Here is a 17,886-nt window from a genome sequence, read left to right as displayed (position 1 = left end):
TGAAAATGACCTTATAACCCTTATCAGATTGATAGGCAGCAACAATTGCTTCTCTATGATCATTGTTGAAAGCTTTCCTCCTTGGCATTGTATTAACACACAACTGAATACTCCAGACCAGCAAACTTTCAATACTTCAGCTTTTATTGAGGTGGTCACACTTGCTGATGATCAATTAATGAAGAGCATTTGATTAGCAGCACCTGTCTGCTACTTCGCATCTTAATTCCTATGGAAGCAGTAAGGGTGTACTTAATTTGTCACACATGGCTTCTCCATTTTGGCTTTATATTTGTTGAATAAATCATGACACAGTGTAATATGTTATGTGTTGTTGTTCATTTAGGTTGTACTTATCTAGTTTTTTGACCTGCTAAAGAACAGATGGTTGTTATTATGAACTGATATATAAATCCATAGAATTGAAAGAGGGTTACTTTCTTTTTCACACAACTGTAGGTGGCAGACTAGGTAATGATTTATTTTTTTGTCCAACTGTCCAAAACATACATTTCAAGTGTCCATCGTCCAATGTAATTTCTCAATTTATCCCCAGGTACTTTGATTTGCCCATTAAAATGAAATAACAGTCTGACACTTAATGCCAGAAAACTACATCCCAGTATTTAAGCAAACACCCTTAAATATTGTTTAAATGTATCTTAAAAAATAAATCAGTTTCTTGATAATGAGTTCATGCCAAGATTTCCTATGGTTGTTTATGTTAATGGAACTATATAGTAATATATTCATACATTCTGGCATATTTACCTGAGGGCGAATGGAGAATTACTGTAGACATATGCTCCGAATTCTGCTTGCAGCTGTCATGTGCAGTGCAATCTGACAATCCTTATGTAAAGCACACTATTCAAGTTACTTTATTTTTCTTATTAAAAAGATAACAATATTGGGTTGGTCAAAATCAAATAAAGACATCTGTATGATGTCTTAATAATAAAATGTATACAGTATGTCACAGATGTATAATTATTTTGCTGGTTACCTTGCAAATTGAGTTCAGAAGTACATAGTGGCCAAAACATGAATAACTAATTACTAACTACTTCCTTTTCTTGAAATTTTCCAACTTTTAATGATGCTGGAGCCAATCCAACAGATTATCCAAATAACAAGGGGCAAAATCATTAAATGGGAAGGAATATGCCAAGAAGGGAATTTAAGATCAGTTCTCATATTGCCATATCTTAGTTCTTAGTAGCAGATATATATACTGTCAGGTCGGGAAATGGGAAGTATAACTGGTCCTTTTATTTAGGCTGAGTGAAGAAGGGTGCTGCTTACTCCTCCCAACCCTTCTGCCATCCATCAGTGCTCATTCACCCCCCCACACACCTTTCAGTGCCTCCCTACCAATGTTCCCTCTAATTATTAGTAGTTGGTGTGCACATATATCTTATGTTGTGCTAATTTCTTTCCTGTTACAAAAGTATGTGAGCACTGAATTCTTGTGCAAATGTAAAACTACAATTGTTTCAAGATAATTATGGCACCATCTCTCTCCTATGGCTTATCAAACTGTGATTCCCCATGAAGTTCAGGTATAGATCAAACAGACTTCACATGAAAGCACAACATTGCAAGTATAGATCAAATAAAAAAAAGACAAAACCCTGTATTTGCAGGTATAGATTAAATAATTAACATACGAAAACAGCATTGCAGTCATAGAGCAACTGAAACACCAGATACAAACTCAGCATTGAATGTACAGAACAGACAAATAATGCATGGAAACCCTAACTCGCAGACATAGATCACAGATATCACACCCATGACACCTAAATTGCACACATAGGACTTGCCCCAGCACCCAGATTGCACCCACAGGACTTTCCCATTATCTCTCTCATTTTTTTTATCTGTCTCAGTAGTCTTTGTTGATCTCCCTACCCTTTATTTTATCTACCCTTTTCCCCTTCTGTTTACCTCTTCTCCTCCTTCTCCTTATATCTCCTCATCTTCCTCTTTATTTCTCTTCCACTTTCTCTTGATATCTCTCTTTTTTCTCTACCTCTTCATTTTCTCTTTAGCTCATCTCTCCTCCTTCTCTTCTCCTCTTTATCTCTAGCTCCCTTCTTTCACTTTTACTCTCCCCTTTGCGACTATCTCTCCTCCTTCCCATCTCTCTCTCCTTTCTTTCTCTCTTCTTTCTCATTATCTCCCCTTCTAGCCATCTCTCCCCCTTTCTCCCCATTTTTCCTTTTTCTCATTATCTCTTCTTCTCCCTATCTCTCCCCTTTCTGAAGTGGTGGGAGTGCAAGGTATGTTCTCTGTTCCAGTGCTCCATCATGGGGTGACCAGCTTCACTGTTGAGAGCCAGGATGTGGCATATGATATTATATTTCATATTTTGATTTTTTCCTTGTTGCAAAAGTATATGCTCACTGAATGTACACATAATGAATCCTTCTTAATTATCTTCCCTTCTAGCTATGTCTCCCTTTTCTCCCCACCTCTCATTTTTCTCATTATCTCCCCTTCTCTTTATCTTTCCCCTTTCTTTATCCTCATTACCTCTCCCTTATATCTTTATATTTATATATCTCCCCTTTCTCTCACTATCTAATAAGCTCTGTCTAGAATTACTGAAAGTCCTAGTTGTTAAGTTTGTTCAAATACTTTTATCCATATACTGAGATTTAACTCTAAGATGTGAACCACTGCTTGGTTTTATTAACTACACTGAACAGTAAAATGCATAATATGGGAAACTGGAACATATGCTTTAATACTTGGAGGTGAATTATTGGAGTCAGTTATGGTAACGCATAATTATCGGTCATTCTGTAAGTTTTCATGAGCTTTATAAGATAAACTGCACAGATATGAACTGATTTCTGAACATTACTAAAATGCATCCAATTGTTTTTAAACAACATGGGGGTCTCCAAGTCACTAGAAGATTAGCCAGTGATTTGTAAAGCTACTAACATTTCCCATTTTACTGAGTTTATAAACTAATTCAAACAGCAAAATAAAAACAACAAACACAGGGCATAGTTATATAGCAGCACCATTCACATGAGCAGTGATCAAAATGTATTTATTTTAAAGGCTTAAACACAGTACAGGAATGAACATTCAATAAAAATACCCTGCCCACACTACTTTATAGTTAGACTACTACTAACAAATAAATTAAATTCATATTTGCTGTCGCTGTGGAGGCTGATGATATATTGGGGCTATTAAAACAGGTAATTCTGTTGCACATTTGTCAAAGTGGCTTTATTACCTGGCAACCAATGGAATGATAAAATGCAGGACACTGTCATTGGTTGCTATGGTGATCAGACCACTTTTCAAACATTCCCAATAATATAATGCTGAAAAATGACATTCAAATAGACGGTAGTCGCGTACAGTGAAGTAATTAATTAACATATGTTAATTTATTAGACCATTCAATTTAAATGCAATCGCCCTTCCTCTATCTATTACCCAGTCCTCCCCACATCAAAAAATGTGAAAACTGTGGAAGATGCATGAAAATAGTTACCTTTTTTAGCTTTAGTTGGTTCTTTTTCTTGCTTTGCAACTGCTGCATCTGTTTAAATAATGATCTGTTACACCTTGTATAAAATTTATAATTCACTTAATACAGTATGTTTCACTTAATTCTATACAAGTAATCAACAAGTATTGGCACATACACAGTCTCACTCATTTTATTGAGACTTATAATGTCCGCAGAGGGGCCTTTAGGGAAAGACTGCAATCAGATTAGAATCACATCAAAAAGTTGTTGTATCCCTCCATAGTGTAAAGGGGCAACTGAGGAGATCCAAGAACTCTTTTGTAACTGACACCTTAAGCAGAGTGTTCTAGGGACTTTGAATGCCCAACGGAATGATCTACCCCTATTTTTATACCCCAAGTGTTGTCATGTACGTGTGCATTAATGTGTATGTGAGCATGAATGTTTATGTATAAGTGTATATAAGCATGAATGTTTATGTATAACTATATGTGAGCATGAATGTCTATGTATAAGTGTATGTGAGCATGAATGTCTATGTATAAGTGCTTGTATAAGAGTGTGTGCTAGCATAAGTGTGTAAGTTTAAGTGTTAGCATGGATGTGTATGTTTTGTGTTTGTTAGCGAGCATGAATGTGTATATATAAGTGGTGTTAGAGAGAGTGTGTACATGTGTGTGAGTTAGTATGAGTAACTGTATGTGTAAGCATGTTATCATATGTAGCTTTGTGTAAGTGTGTTTATATGTGTGTAGAATCATATCTTATTTAAAAATGGAATAATAAAACATGTTGCATTATAAAAGATAATGTAAAGATAAATTATAATTGACATTTATGGGTCTGAGGGTGTACAACTCCAGTATTCCATGGCCACAACCAGGCCCAGAATTCTGTATGCTAGCCTATATAAAAGTTGTTTCATTAAATTTTAATTCAGATGTTTGTGTCCAAGTTACTTTAGCTGCTGTCAACTAAGCTCACCAACTTGGATTTAGGGAAAACCTCCAGATATTTAGCAACACAGGAAAATGGAAATGTTTTACTAAGGTTATCAAGGTTTAAAGATGAGAGGAATTGCACTTAAATAAGCCCAAATGTAATTCTTCATAAAGATATTACTTATTACTTACTAAGAACCCAATGACAGAAGATTTAGGACTCCTTTAGAAAAAAATTTACCTGTCTTGATCTTTGGTGCTTCCTCTTTATGTTCTTTCTTTTCTGTCTCTAAGTAGAAGAAAACCCATATTATTTATATATTTCATATACATGCTGCATTCAGATAAAGACACATGGAAAAGCCAGCTGTGCTATTAAATTGCTGAGACAAAATTGGCCCTTATTGGTGTATTCCCCAAGGCTGCTTTAGTCAGAAAACTCAATTGTTATATTGACCACATAGAAATACTTTATTGTTCGATTTAAAATTTCCCTTCAATTCCATTCATATTTACACAAATCAAAGCCCTCAACATTTTCCTGAAGGTTTTTCAAGGAATTTGAGCAATTAGAAATTACAAAAAAATGAAATAACAGCTTATAGATCTTGTGACTAAATTGTTTTACTAAGTAGCTAATAAGTGACTGATAATAAGAGTGTAACATATTGGAGAGATGTATATATCAATAATAAACTGTATTCTATGGATTGTCGTTACCAACAAGTGATACACATTGGATTTTTCACTGCTCAGTAACATCTTGTGGCAATGTTCCTTTAAAAGCCTTAAAAATGCTATCAGTAAGAACAGACATGAAGCTCACAAAACAGCTCACACTGTCACAACAAGCACACGTTATGAACAACATGTATCTTTCAAAATTAACCGTGAAGCAAAGGTCATTGCCATGTGAACAAATTAACTGATATCACATACTTGTTTTTTTCTTTGCTGTTGGGGTTCAGAAAAACAATTTGTTAAATTCAGTATATTGTAGGAGAAACACAATTTTACAACTTCTGACATTTAAAGAAACAAATTATATCCAGACTAAATGAGTTATGGTGCATGAACACATTAAGATAATTGTGAAGTGTCATCTTTCAAGTGTGGACATGATTATATCCATTTCGGAACTGAAAAGGCTTTACTATTTTGACCCCAAGAGTGCCAGGCAGTCTGAGCAACAACATAACTAAATCGGGAACTATTCGGGAACTATTCGAGTAGTATGTATGATGTGCAGTATTTTATGACATTCAAAACAGTACTTAGATAATATAAAAAAATTACCTTTTGTTATATCCCTTTGTTCTTTAACATCTTTCTTAACTGGAGTCTCTGTTAACGACAACGTTAATGTATTAGTATTTTGTGAAGACCAATGGCATATGCTGGTACAGTTGGGAGACTGTTGGGAGATCAAGCTGCCAAGTGTGTCTCTGCTCAAAGGAATATCTCTGATTTGCCCAGCTAGCCCATTTATGCTATGGAGGGCTGTGATGAGCTAGCATAGACTCCATAGACACTGGGTGTCCTTCGTAATGTAGCACCGGGATATGAAGTCATAGCCAAGTGTGCAGAAAAATGTACAGCAGCTGCGCAGGTAGATGGAGCGTCACTACAATATGAAATGATTTAAAACATAAAAGGAAAGAAGAATATCTTTATATGTTACTTGGGGCGTCATAAATCCTGGAAGGTCCGTTTGTGAAATATGTAAAAAATTGATAGTATCAATTAATTTAAAACAGGCTTATTTGTAAAGAATTGGGTTTTGACTAAGAATTTAACATTTTAAGGGTGAAGACTGCAGTCAGGAAGGAATTCATTTGTATTTCTCCAAGAGGACTGTTTTTCAACAGCAGAGGAGCACACGGAGATCCAGAATAAGGAACCCAAACGTAGGTTAATTATAAGGGAGAAATATGAAAAATCGGTTTGACACAAAATGCTGCTGCCCCTCACAAACTATTTTAAAGCTTTCATCCATATAAAAACAAAAGAGTGTAAGTATTTTATCTTAACAAAAGCAAATTACGGATATGTTACCTTCTTTTGACTGTGTTGGCTTCTCATCATGTTTCTGTACTGGTATCTCTGTCAAAGACAATATAAGATTGTTTTTTGTCTTTTTCTAATTCTACAGTGTTTGTGTATTAAAAAACTAGCTCCCTAAATCAAAGGGATCCATCTTTTAATGAAAAAGGTTGTTTATCACCAACAGCACTGACTGGGGGTGATTCCAGTAAATGAAATATATCACATAGTACAACAGTAGATTTTTTAGACAGGCCAGTGGCCAAATACTAACCTCTGAGGGCCACATCATGAATATGTCTGTTTTTACACGTATTTAATATAATATATGCATGGCATCTGACACATGTGCTTACAATTATACATAACTACAAACCTTTGTAATTTTCTATATGACTTACTAGATGTTTTGGTAGGTTTCATTTCTACCATACAAATAATACATAGGCAGAAATTACATTTTCTATCATATAATATATATATATATTTTTTTTTAATTTAATTTTATTTATTTTTTTCTGGCTCTGAGAGTTTTAATATATTTGTCTTCTTAATGAACTACTATGATTGCTGCATGCAAAAATAGCCACACACAAAAAGCTTGATATTTACTATTCCATTCTTAAACGATAGCTAAAACTGGCATTAGCAGTCTAGTGTAAATCAGAGGAAGATAAATAAAAGCAAATGTATTCCATTTGTTTAAAAATATATATTATAGATTCCTTGAAAAAAATGGCACCATAAACATTTAACTGACAAATTTATCATGAGACCCTCTGACATACAATCTATACAAGCCAAGAATTACTTTAGGTTTGAGATACAAAGCCAATGCAAATAATAATAAGCATCATAATATAACATACTTGCTGGCATTTTCTTTGCTGTGGGGAATCAATGTATATCATGTCAATAAACTGCTTGTATAAACTTGAAGAAACATAACATGTTGTTGTTGCATAAAAACTCATCTAACAAGTAATAGAGATATAGAATTTGATGGTAGAAAAGAAGCATCTAGTCTGTCCAAGTAAAGACTTAGACCTTAGTAAATTATAAAACCTCAGATTTTATCCATAGATGCAGTCTGCTTTGTTTCAGTAGTATTAAAATGTTGTTTTTTTTCTAAATAGGTATAAAATGGTCTGCTACAATCCCTAGCTAACTAAACTCTCAAGCACTAAAATCATATACTGAACAGAGGGAACTATCTATTCTCAAACAATCCCTATAGCAAAAATCACACTAAACTTGCCCTCTCTTTACATCAATGGTCAGTAGAAGGACCCTTTCTAAAAGGTTGGTATATTGAATGTGAGCAAAAATAGCATGACATATTCAGATTTCCGTTTTGCTGAGACCCATTGTACAGCGCTGTGGAATATGATGGCACTATATACAACAATAAACAATTATTATTATTAAAATAGTACTGGTTTCCTTGATCTTACTCCCCTGCCACAAAGACAACCATCCAAGTGTTGAAAGACATCAAGCACCATTGCAGGCATTCTTGCAATCGTCTGTGTTAATATTTATTTTAACATTGTTGTATGTGTAAATCTTTCATTAAAATGTACAAATCTGATTGTTACAAATGTTAAATGCTCTTTAAACATATAGGAGAATTAGGATTTACCTATTTTTGTTTCTGCTGGTTTCTCGTGTTTCTTCACTCGAGTCTCTGTGAAAGGCATTTTTAAATATTTAAACCATATATTGTAATTATATATTTTTACAGAATTTTACACAACATTTTTATAAAGTATGGCTCACAATAAGTAAACAATTGCATTAAATTCAAAAATGGCTGTAAAAGTTAGATTTGCTTAAAGAGGAACTGCCTCATCTGAGAATCCTCCAAGAAATATTTGTGTGTGTGTAATGCTTATTTAATTTTTATATTAGAGCACGACAGCAAGTGGTATAGCTCTCACATATATAATCAAAGTAATTTGCCCAAGTTAAGTGAGTGTTAGAGTGAGTGTGAATGTTAATGTGTAAGTATGTGTTACAGGTTGCATGTGTTAGTTTTGGTAGAGAGGCTGGGTTTTGCATGCTCCTCAAGCCAGAAGGTGCCCGCTCTACTCTGTGGATACTTTACATTAATTGCATTGTTAGGGTTGGCTGTTTCTATCATTGTATATATGTAAATAGTTTCTAAAAAGATAACTTAATTTATGCACCAAATATTCGATGGTAAGCCATTCCTGTGGGTATGACTGTGAATGTGGTGGGATAATAATTATACCTGTAATATTTAGTGTAGGAGCAGAAGTAGTAGTGTAGGAATATAATTGAAAGGAATCAATTGTCACTGTTTTTTCCTCTCTGTGCATAAGCAAAGTTTACTTAAGTATAAATGCATGTTTAAAAATAAGTTTGATCACTGCATTGCATCTCTTTAATTAACGGAATGGAATATCTCTGCTATGAAAACTGAATTTGTTTACTTTGGAGAAAATAAATCTATTTGAACAAATACATTCAAGGGCAAGACCTATCTCCAAATCCTTTCATTAGTAGAACTTTACAGTCAACACAGAGTCTTGCCATAACATTAAAGGGAAAATAATTCTGGTTAAGAAAATATATATATTTTTTGAATCGGGGAAGTTATGACATAGAATGCACTGGCAAGTGAACTGGTTTTGGGTCTTCTAGCAAACACAGTCATTCAAGATTATAAGTACCGTATTTTGCTTTAGCATAGGTAATGCTGATCGATGGAAATATTGTATAGCTTTAGAATATCTTCTTCTGGATCAACAGGTTATTGGTGCCTGGTAGGGTTGAACTTAATGTCCATCAAGTTCTCCTTGCACATACAGAGCTCAGACATTGCACATCGTCTACATCAATAACAATTAACTTTCAACAAAACAGAACTGTCGGGGTTTGCAGGGCTTTACCGTGTGCACGTCTATTTTTGTAGTAGAGTGACAACTTCTTTTAATCTAGAGCACTTCTCAGTAATGTTTACATGTTTAAAGTCATTATGTCCCCACATGGTCAACCAAGCTCCTGGGAAAACTCACCTAGAGCCATTACATTTTCTTTGCAAGTTTTATAAAGTTAGTTATTGATATATACACTGTAAATACTGGCTGAATTAACAATTCAAATATTTACCAGTTTTGGTTTCTATTGATTCTTCAGCAGGTTTCTTCACTGGAGTCTCTGTGGAAGACAGTATACATTTTTTTTATCAATATCCAAACATGACATACAATGGTAAATGTCTATATAAAGTTCATTGTATTGAAATAAAGAAATGAATCCTGCAGCACATCCAGCAAAAGTAGAAATTGTTTTATAGATTTTTTTTTAAAATGTTATGTGTAATTCTTGATTTTGGATGGACTACTGACCACAACAAAGTGGCAACATTTGTTTTTATTTGGATCATGTCTTGTTTTATGCAGAGAGTGCCGATGTTCCAGTGATAGTCCATTTTATATTTACTTTGGGGTAAGCTTTTCACATCTGAGCGCCTTATAAGGCTGATTACCTATTGTTGTGAGACTGAGTCAGCATTTTTAGCATTGCATCCATTTCCCAGTGTAACACTATAATCCTGTGCAGTGGACTATAGCACTTTAAGATTCTAATAATGATAGGTTTGAACATATTAAAGCAATCACATAACCCAATACTCTTTTGCTGGATGCGGTAGAAATTCCATTATTGATACTATGGCAGTTAAGAACCAACATAGAAATTAATGTCCAAGAGAAGCCGTATCGGTATGCAATAAAGCATATAGCAGTATACATTAAATAGAATACAATAAGAATTATGTAAGAATTTTAAGTTGTCCAACTTTTCAATATATAATCATTTATAAAGAACACTAGATGGTGCTCTGCTATTTAATGTGTGTTTGTAAGCCCAATTTAAGCATGGTGATAAAACACAGGCAGTCTACACAAACACTAACGGTGCTCATTAAATGGAAAGAGAAATATATCTCAGGGCAAGCATAAACACAGCTATCATTATAGAAAGCCAGCTCAAATGGAAGATTGACATAACGGTACATTCTAACATACTTGCTGTTTTTTTCTTTGCTGTTGGGATTGAAAGAATTGATCTCCGTTAAGATAATACATATAATACATGTAACGAACATCATTTTTTAACTCACTTATAAACTTTGTATAAACAAATCACAGGACATTACTGTGTGCTTGTGCTAAATTGTACTTTTGGCTTACATTATGCTACAGTTAGAAATTAGCCACAGCCATTGGTCAGTTCTGATGCTATTGGTCAGTGCTTTCGATTTATAATGTGATTTCCTGCTTACCAATCTGGAACTATAGAACACAGGCAGAAGGATGCTTTTTTGTTAAATAAGTAGGATAGTTTCAAAATATGTGGGTTTTAAGTACACTAAGGGGATACAAAATGCATCACTATTCTTATTATTCAACACACAAAAAAAAAACAAAATATGGAACACAACTTGATGAGGCTTAAGATACTTTTTCCTTTACATACTACAACCTTTCCTATATTGGAACACTACTACTATTTGATATTCTACCACAGTGTACACAAAGGATATATTTGGGTGAATTAATACAGTATATATAACTTGAAATAATATGATTTGACCATTAACTTTATTAGATGCTGTGGTTAGTATCAATTTATAACCTTAATGGAGGCAGTCTCTAGTGTTTTCCTAGAGACTTTCTTTATTGGGCATATTTACCTATTTTTGCTTGCGTAGGTTCTTCTTTAGGCTTTTTAGCCAGAGGCTCTGCAATAGGGATTATTCATTGGTTAGTGGTACGTTTCAATGTAAACTAGTCATATATAAATATGCACTTATTTACAAATAGCATTATCACAAAATAAATATGTTGGTTGGCAAAATGTATAAAGGCCAAGGGCTGTTTTATTCTTCCCTTATTTTCATGATAAAACCCATATTGAAAAATGTGGTATGTACTGAAAAAATGATTCAATGGAAACAGTAGTTAAGATGGACCAGAGCATAAAATAAAACTCAAATTCATTTTATGCAGGTCTATTTACCTTTTAGTTTGGTTAACCACCCACCATTGATAGATCAACATGGACACTGTTACCTTTCTTTATTATTGGAGCTTCATCTTTATGTTCTTTCTTGTGTGTTTCTAAAGAAAATAGAACATGGATCACACAGAGAATTGTCTACCATTTAATTTCTGTGAGAGTATTTAGAGAACACCAACAGATACCACAGCGATAGTACAATAAGAGGGCAGTAATAAAAAATATTAAAGTTGGCGATATATATTTTGATAGTAATATGAATATATGTTAAGACATACTGGTTCAGTATGGAGGAAAAGAGCAACCTGACTTTCACTTTGACAATCATTTTAGGATATGGCAGGATTATGTCAAATTATATCAAATCCTTGACATTGAACTGGTGTATACTGAATAAGTGATAAATATAAAAAATATATATAATAACAGCCTAATACTATATTTAGAATAATACTGTATTTATACCTAACCTGGATGCATTAAAAACAATTGGACATTGTAAGTATCCCCATTTTATGAGGATGTAGGAGGCTCTTAGACCCTGTAGAGGGATGTCAGTAACAGTACTAAATGCTAAAGCAAATAAGGAAAAACTTTTTGATGCTTACAAGACAAGCCTGCGTAAGTGGATCTTTTCAGTTTATTAATCTGGTTGTTTTGGAATGTAATTTAAAATTTCCTATGAAATAAAAAACTGACTAACATGCATTCCTTGCTGTCTTTTTGACATTAATGAATACTCATTTATTAAATTAATTGAATGTAGGTTATTTTTCTATGCTGTTTAGGCTATCCTGAACATAAGAACAGTTTTTACAACAGGAGAAATGGGGAGATAAAATGGGGAGAGAGGTTCTTATCTTAAGTGAAATAAGATCATGGTACCCAGGGAGACTCAGATATTCTATATAGACTAACCTCTTTAAAATGTGATGGTGTATGTCTTTTGTGTTTAACAGGTGCATACATGATAAAATGCCATACAAAATGTTTTTCAGATCCCCCGAATAAATCTCCCAGATTGTAACTAAATGTTTTGTAACCTAAGTTTATGTGGACATGTTAATTATCCAAAACTTACCTTTCTTTATTTTTGGAACCTCTGTCTTTGATTCTTTCTTTTCTGTCTCTAAAGGTGATATACAAGTATCCATTAATTTATAGGTCTCGTATAGATGCAGCAAAACAGGAAGTCAGTGGTGCTGGTCAGTTACCGAGACAATATTGACCTCTAGGCCTTAGGAAGCCCTCCAAATGGGTTCCATATCATTTGCAGGAGTGATAATTTGTCAAGCATACTAAATAAAAACTCTTGTCGCTTTTGTCACCCATTCACAATCTTCTGTGTGGATTTATGAGATAAACGCTTCTAGTTAAAAAACCCATTTACACGTGCTAAAGTGCTAAAGATCGTTCTTGAAAATATAACTTTTTATTCATATTCAACATTTAAAGAGTTAGATGTAGTGTCACAAACTTTCAAAACAGCAGATATACCATTTTCAGATGGTGAGTACATGAGGTCATGCTTAGAGATAATTTCTTATCTCTCTTATCTCATATACGATGATGCATTACTGGAATTGGTGATCACACACAGTGAAGAGTTTCGATCTGATATCCAAGGGTTACACGATCTGATATCCAAGGGTTACATTTTTGGAAACAGTGATCACAGCATAGTCTCTTTTAAAATGTATTTAATCTAATCCACCAGAGAAGCCAGAAGGCTTGTTTTTGCTCCCACAACCACAAGAGATTCTAGGTAGGCATATACAAATAAGGTTAACAATGATCACCTTTCTCCTCAATATCTACTTTAAGGAGGTAGCAATTAAGGGGGTAGCAATGCTTCTGCTACTCCCTTAATTATAAGTGAAAGGGTTTTCCATCACCTTTACCCCACCATAACATTTGTTATGTGTATTTTTTATAAATAATAGTGTAAGATATCTCATAAAACATGTAATTTCGTAAAGAATTATTCTGAGTTGGCACAGTCTTCACTAAGCTGTATCAATAGAGATTGTTTTTTTTTTCTATAGTACCGGTATATTTCCATGAAAAAACAATGGTGAAGATTTCAAAAGAATCTTTGAATCAAAGGACATGCTAACTTTAATACTAAGATCATTTTTTGAGTCTGGAAATTGTAGACTGGTAAATCCAACAACAATAGTGGCAAAGCTGCTTTTGGGAAAGCTGTTTTATGCAACAATATCATTAGTAGACACAATATGATTTTCTGAGTAGCAAGTCATCAAAAAACTTGCTTGCTTTTTATGAAATTAGAGTCTTAAGTTCAAGTTGACCCTTTATTGGGTCACCATAGAAAACTACATAACATTACAATAATCTCAAGGTCAAAATCTATTTAAATTTATTAAAAGAAAAAGAAAAGAAAAATAAAAACCATGACAACTTGAGGAGATATTTGCCAAGCGTTATATCGCACGACTAAAACTGTGAACCCCCAAACCCCTGCTTTTTTGAGAGGCCGTGTTTTGTAACTGCCAACAAGGACCCACAACAACTAGGGCTTTCTACTTATTTCTCATTGCACTAGCTAAGGAAATGGTAACAATCTTCAATGTTGAACGAAAATTTCAATATCTTTCACACTATAGCATGGTAGCTGTTGCAATTCAAATAAGATCTCACATGTACGTACCTTTAATTATTATTGTTTTCCCCTCATCTTTCTTCACTGGTTTTTCTGTATAAAAATATTACAAATTACATTTTTTTTTAAAAGTATTCGAATGTAACTGTTTTGGTCAATCAGTAATATAATAAGACTTGTTAAAAATACTTGCCTTGCTTTGTTATTTTCATTGGTTCTTCTTCATGTTTCTTAGTTGGTAGTATTTCTGGGGAGAATATTATATCTAGTTGTGCCATTAAATAGTGTATTAGTTTAATTCAATTATTCACATAACTCTACTGGCCAGATTTAACTTAACTTAATACTAAATAATTAGCACCTAACAAAGTTTCGGGAGTATTTACCTTTCTTTGTTATTTTCTTTGGTTCTTCTGGATGCTTCTTTATTGCAATTTCTGTGAAAAACACTATGCATTAGGGACATTAAGTAATTTAGGAATATTTTTAATATGTCAGTAATGGCAGTGAATCTAATACAAAATTTGTGTGCCTAGGCTCTATTAAAAATATATTAACAATCTATATTTAAAAGCTTTTTTCTTTTCTTTTTTCTTACACATTCTTAAAAGGATTAAATTAAGTTACCAGCTAAAGCAAGTACAACTGCTTACACGTAATCTTTTTTCAGATATTGTTATATCTCATATGTCATGTTCATATCGTATATGAATATATACCTTTCTTTACTTCTGCTGGTTGCTCAACATGTTTCTTCTTTGGAGACTCTTAGGAAAATAAAACACATAACTTTTAGCTGGTCCTTATGAATTATTTTCATTATTGGTGAAGGATGAGTAACAGAGACTAGGGGGTCATAGAAGATGATCTCAGTGTTTCAGTCACTTGTGTGGAGACAGTGGGTTCCTAGAAACCACTGCAGGACTCAATGAGAAAACGGAATCTTTAGTTGAAGTGGATAGAATCTGAAGAAAACATCTTATAGATCATGAAAGCGTATGTATATTTGCATATTTTACAACATCAACTATAGACTTCAAGTATGGAAAGAAGACAAGATGGGATAGATAGAAGGCATGGTGGAGGTAAGTTTCACATATGTTATTTATTTATTGCTTGTACATTAAATAATTTAATTATGCACACAATTAACATATTTATATGAATAAATACGATATTTGCATTTTCCATAAAAAATATATTGTCTTGGACTTAACTGTACTTCCTTATAATATAGCACAACAATAAGGTAATGTTTTGAATGTAGTTGATTTAGGAATAATTACTTTCATAGATAATGGGATGTAATATAAGTTTTGTATTGCTAAGACATTCTTTGTTCCAAAGCTGATAGAGACTACATGTACTGTTCATAATTAACTAGTTCATTATGCACAAAAATTTGATTCTGCCCATATTGCATTTTTGCAAATCACATATTCAAAAGTATAGCAAAATGCTGATTATGAGTAGAAAGACATATGTTGTATAAAAAAAAAGTATATAGAAAATTGCAAAAGCATTACTTACCTGGCTTTACTTTTGCTGCTTCCTTCAGATGTTCAGCCTCTAGGGATTGCAATATTTTTTTATCTATTAATGACGTATGTCGTAGGGCAAACAGAAAAAGCTGCAGTAGCTAAGACATCCCTCCAAAGGGATTTTAGCATAAATCAGAAAAGCAATATTATTTACTAAATAAAAACTGCTTTTTGTTCCAAAATAAAATACACAGCTGCTTCAGCTCAAATGTATTTAATATTTTCTAAATTCCTTTAATAAATAAGTCTTTAAAGTGGTGTGGTTTTGGAAATGCAGAAGACTCATTTAATAACTAAAGCTTGGCAAAACACATAAAGATGAGAGCAGCCATTATTACAATGCAAAGCCAGAGCCAGTATGACAATATAAAAGTGCATTTCACATACTTGCTGGTATTTTCTTTGCTGTTGAAAATTAACCAATGAAAGAATGTTACAATGTTAAGAGGATATATATTTGTATATAGTTGTATCATTTTCAGAACATTATAAACAGTATATAGTGAATAGATTTCTTAGGAAACAGAATATTTACAAATCAGAATATATTAGGAGACTTCTGGGACAAAAGTGCCACGTAGCTCTTCGACAACAAATAAAAAAAATATTTTAAAAAATCACTACACCCAAACCCTAAAGCCAAGATTATTAAAAAAAAAAATAGTAATACATAGGGTAATACATAACGGGTGGATATAAACATAAAAAAAGATGTATCTGCGGTATAACTATCATCAGGAGATTGCTGAAAATAAATTAGCTAATTGTTTAGGATAAATTTAAGCAAAATTTATATGAGTTATTTTCTTTTTATTTATTATTTATTATTATGCTTTACATATTTCTGTGATTTTAGAAGAAGGCCCTACTTCTCCTGAACAAAATAATGTATACTTTGTGTGTATTCATTAAACATGGAAAAGGGGAATCATGATTTAACAAACATATGGTAAAAATGACAAAATAAAAATCTGGCCCTTAGGGTATGAAAAGGCCCCAGCCCCCAAGGAGTTAAAACACCTGTTTCTTTAATACTGATACCGCTGGTATAGAGCATGACTATTTTCTTTATATATAATTGGATGTATAAGATCAATGACTAGTACAATAACCTGTGGTTAAATAAAGATGATGTTGAAATGTCAAAACCTGGTTTGCATCAATTAACTCATGGATTGATTTAACCTTTCCAATGTGCATATACCATTTATATTAAGCACATTGTCATTCAGTAAAACAGAAGTATTTGGAAAAAACATATTTACCTTTTTTGGTTTCTACTGATTTAACCTCGTGTTTCTTTGATGAAGGCTCTGTATATAAATATGTTATTAGCATTCAATATTTAGAGTATTATTGCAAATATAATTCTTTAGCATTTTTAGAACACATTTCTGATGGTGATTTATTAAACATGATTAATAGTGAAATTACAGAAATACATTAGATAAAAATTCAACTAGTTTAAATGTACGAATCTAGTAAACATGTTACCATATTAGCATTTAGACATTTTTGTAGTGCTCTAAAACTTCTTGTTGGCAACCCCATACATGTTTGAGCTTCTGCTTTAAAACAAACAATGTTTATAATTCCCACGTTTCTGTAATGCAATAATTTAACTTAATGTTAAGTCACATATCATTTTGACTGATGACAGAGGAGAACATTTTGTTGAATTTGGAAAATGGTTAGTACAATGGAGTAAGCATAACAGATATAAGCATACACTTTAGTCTCTACAAAAAAGCCAATAAATAGATAAAATAAGTTATACACCGGACCCACCAATGCTAAAATCTACACTTCCATTTGTACATGCAATATTACATTCCCTTGCTTACCTTTTGTCATCAAATATCTACCTAAGAGAAACTTTTTTTCTAAAAAGAAAAGCTGTAGATATATATATACCTTTTTTTGCGTCTTGGTTACTTTTCTTCACTGAAGTCTCTGCGGAGCATATTATTATGTTAATGTATGTATAGTATATGACATCCTAAGATAGACATATTTAAGAAGTGCAAAATATGGAACCCATCGGCAGAGAGTCAACAAGTTTTTTTTCTCTTGATCTAAAACCTACATCCATATTGTGCAGTAACATCGTGTAGTGTTGAAGGAACTTTACCTTCTACACAGACAGGCAGACAGATGAATGGATGTGACCTTCTGTAAAATGTATTG

The sequence above is a fragment of the Sceloporus occidentalis genome, unplaced genomic scaffold (genome assembly GCF_023333645.1).
Source record: "Sceloporus occidentalis isolate IW3139 unplaced genomic scaffold, rSceOcc1.0.p SCAF_54, whole genome shotgun sequence".
Classification (NCBI taxonomy): Eukaryota; Metazoa; Chordata; class Lepidosauria; order Squamata; family Phrynosomatidae; genus Sceloporus; species Sceloporus occidentalis.
Note: the sequence above shows the minus strand (reverse complement) of the source record.